The following is a 3707-nucleotide window of genomic DNA, read 5'->3' as shown; positions in this document are numbered from 1 at the left end:
CAATACCAACAGCAACATCCGTATCCTCCACCCTTCAACCTTTCACAGTCAACAGGGAAGACTATGGTGTCTCCCACACCATCGTTGACTAGGGCCACACCTCTGATGACAGTACCAGAGGGGGTGGAAACACTGTTAATCCCATCCCATAAGGCCACATCTCTCACAATGCAGGAGTGCATGGAAACAAAGAACGACCGGGAATCAGAGATGGAAGTCGGGGGCAGGGCCCTGATATAGAATCCTGTTAATCCCTGGAGTAATTAAGAACATAAAAAATAAGAAAATAAAGAAAATCAGTTGGATTACTTTGACTTTATAATTTCCTGTGTTTGCCAACTAGTCTACCTGGGAGTCATTGATTGATCCATTCCTTCTTAAGGTCCATAGAGATGGAGGTTCTGTTAGCTAGGCCTCTGTCTAGTCCTGGCTGCCATGGGAGGGGGGTGACTACTCTGGAATGTTAAGTTTCATTTCTGCTGTGTCTTCACTGTTTCACTGTGCCTGAGTCAGAGTGGACTGGGTTTGGGACTCCCTCTCCCAACCTTCGATGGGGCGCCGTTGGTGCCAGCGTCAGAGGTTAGGAGTTTGGGAGTACTCCTGGATCCCTCCTTAACGATGGAGGCCCAGGTGGCAGCCACTGCCAGATCAGCATTCTATCATCTTAGGCTGATTCGGCAGTTGGTTCCCTTCCTCAGTCGCGATGACCTGGCTACAGTGATCCATGCGACGGTCACCTCGAGGTTAGACTACTGTAATGCTCTCCACATGGGGCTGCCTTTGGTGCAGATCTGGAAGCTGCAGCTAGTGCAGAATGCGGTGGCCAGACTGATGATGGGTCTCCCCAAGTGGGAGCACATCCCGCCTGGACTGAAAGCGCTGCACTGGCTGCCATTAGCATACCGAATCCGTTTCAAATCCGTTACCTTTAAAGCCCTATATGGCCAGGGTCCGACTTACCTGAGGGACCGCCTTTTCCCAAATATACCCCCAAGAGCGCTTCATTCCGGGGCACAACATCGCCTGGTGGTTCCAGGCCCCCGGGAGGCAAGGCTCACCGCTACTAGGGCCAGGTCCTTTTCGGTGGCGGCCCCTACCTGGTGGGGGTCCTTTTGAGGTCCTTTCCCCCTTCCTTTTATTTTACATTAATAATAATAACCATGGAGTTAGCACTAATTACATATAACTGTAGAGGGTTCCGCCAAGCACCCAGGAGGGAGGACATTTACTACCATTATAGCAAACGAAGGGCAGATATCTTCATACTCCAGGAAATAAACATTCAATCTCCTAGAGAGAGGTGTGGCCCAGAGAGCCTGGACCTGGGGACCCTCTTGCTGGGCTCTGAAAATGGAGGGAAGAGTAGGGGGTGGCTGTTTTATTTATACAAAGATGGGACCTGTATATCATCAGGATGGTGGAGGCCCTCCCAGGCCATTTGTTAATCATAGATTAGGGGGTCTGGAGGCTAAATTTAGGCTCTGCACCCTGTATGCCCCTGTTAATAGCACTGAAAGGCACACGGTGTGGCAAACCTTAGGTGATTATGTTAATTCTGGAAGGACTCTTCTTGTACTGGGAAATTTTAACATTCATTCTGAGGAAGGTGATAGGATCAATTTTCAGGCTAGTAGTGGAACCATGACCAAGCAGCTTACAGTGGAAGAAAAAAAACCCCTTAAGCGTGTCCTGAAGGATGTTAACCTGGCTGACACAGGGCTTGGAATTCAGGGAGAATTGGATTGCCTTCCCACCCACCATAGCGTAGCCTTCCAAACAAAATTCCAGGTAGACTTAGACTGTAAGACGACTTATTTCCATCCATTAGCAGCAAGTTGACTAGACCCGATCTGGGCACCAACAGGGCTCATCCCCACAAAATGATGAATTCTCGTCACCCCTTGGTCGGATCATGCAATGTTGCATATTTCATTTGTGGGACAACCTGAAAGAAAGAGCCACACATGTTGGCGATTAAGGGAGGCAGATTTTCAAACCTTTTGTATGGAGCCAAATATCATCATGGCCATTGAATATTTTAAATGACTCAAACCAGGGAGGGATCTTCTGGAATGGTGGGAAAGGTTAAAGGCTGCTATTAAATATGTTTCCACTAGAGCCAAATGCGTCCACACCACCTATGAGCTAACTCATTACCATCAAGCCATACAGAATGTTCTTGCAGTGAGATGGAAGATGGACAAAGGCCTTCATATTGACAATGATAAATTACGGCATAGTCAGGTGACTATTAAGAACTATCAGTTCATCCAGAGACAACGTCGGAACCTGTTCCGGGTGGCTAGAGCCTTGGGACCGCTGATCCAAAAAGGCAAATGGCAGAAAGACCACTTGCCACACTCGAGCCAGCACTCGAGAGCCAGTTTGGTGTAGTGGTTAAGTGTGTGGACTCTAACCTGGGAGAACTGGGTTTGATTCCCCACTCCTCCACTTGCACCTGCTGATGTGACCTTGGGTCAGTCACAAGCTCTGGCACAGCTGTTCCTGAAAGAGCAGTTTGTGTCAGAGCTCTCTCAGCCCCACCCACCTCACAGGGTGTCAGTTGTGGGGACGGGAAGGGAAAGGAGTTTGTAAGCTGCTCTGAGACACTTTTGGGTAGTGAAGGGCGGGGTATAAATCCAATCTCTTCTTCTTCTTCTTCTTCTTCTTTCTGCATTAAAAAAAATAAATCACCTGATGAACCCATACATTATGTGGCTGGGATGGCTGACTGGTTTCCAACTTCTATCAGAAAGTCTATCTGCACCAGCAGACCCCCTGGATGAGGCCTGTGTTCGCTCGTATCTGGAGGTGATGCTGCCTGAAACACAGGTTTTACAACAGGAAGACCTCCAGGGTCTATTTCAACTCATGAAGTATACCGGTGGTAGGCAAACTGCGGCTCGAGAGCCACATGCAGCTCTTTGGCCCCTTGAGTGTGGCTCTACCACTGTAGGCGCTGACGGCCTATTCCCTCCATTGTTCTCTATGGTGGGGAAAAAATAACTTTTTTCCCACCATAGAGAACGATGGAGGGGATGGGGGCCTGTTTGGGGGCCTGTAGAATTGGACCCCCTGGTCCAATGTTCCTGAAACATGGTGGGTATCTTGGGGAGAGGCTCCAGCAGCTACCCTGCGATTCTGGAGCCTCTCCCTCAAACCCCGTCCCCTCCAGCCCCCAGAATACACCCTATGTTTTCGCCATTGACTTCAATGGCCCATAGGATATAATGGGGCTGAACTGTGGGAAGCCCCAGCAGCCCTCAGGCCGGAGCACCTGGAGCAGTCTTGGGAGGCGGATTGGCAAAAAGCAAAACCAAAAGCACAGGAACTCGAGAGAACTCCAGGAATGGAGCCGGTTCATCTTCCACATCCCAAAATGTGACCCACGAACCCTGAGCTTGCTTTTTCTCATTTGCGAGTCTGGCCTCCGCACTCCTTTAACAAGGCAGCCCTGAAGCTTGGGGCAGCGGGACTTTCTTTGCACGCAGCTTGTGCAGCTGGCTGAGTGCCTCTTCTGCTTGCCCACCTCTCGCCTCTGCAACTCATCTTCTGCCAGGCATGGAGGAGCCCAGCTCGCCCAGGCTTCTTGCCTCCTGCTGCCTTGGCCCTCTTGTGCACGGGTGAGTCCCCAAATTTTGACTCTTCCTCTACAAGTCTCTGGTGCTGGAGGTATTCGCCACCTTCCCTCCTGCCTGCTATGGCTG

Source organism: Gekko japonicus, unplaced genomic scaffold, assembly GCF_001447785.1.
Source record: "Gekko japonicus isolate JY-2015 unplaced genomic scaffold, Gekko_japonicus_V1.1 scaffold1211, whole genome shotgun sequence".
NCBI classification, from domain to species: Eukaryota; Metazoa; Chordata; class Lepidosauria; order Squamata; family Gekkonidae; genus Gekko; species Gekko japonicus.
Note: the sequence above shows the minus strand (reverse complement) of the source record.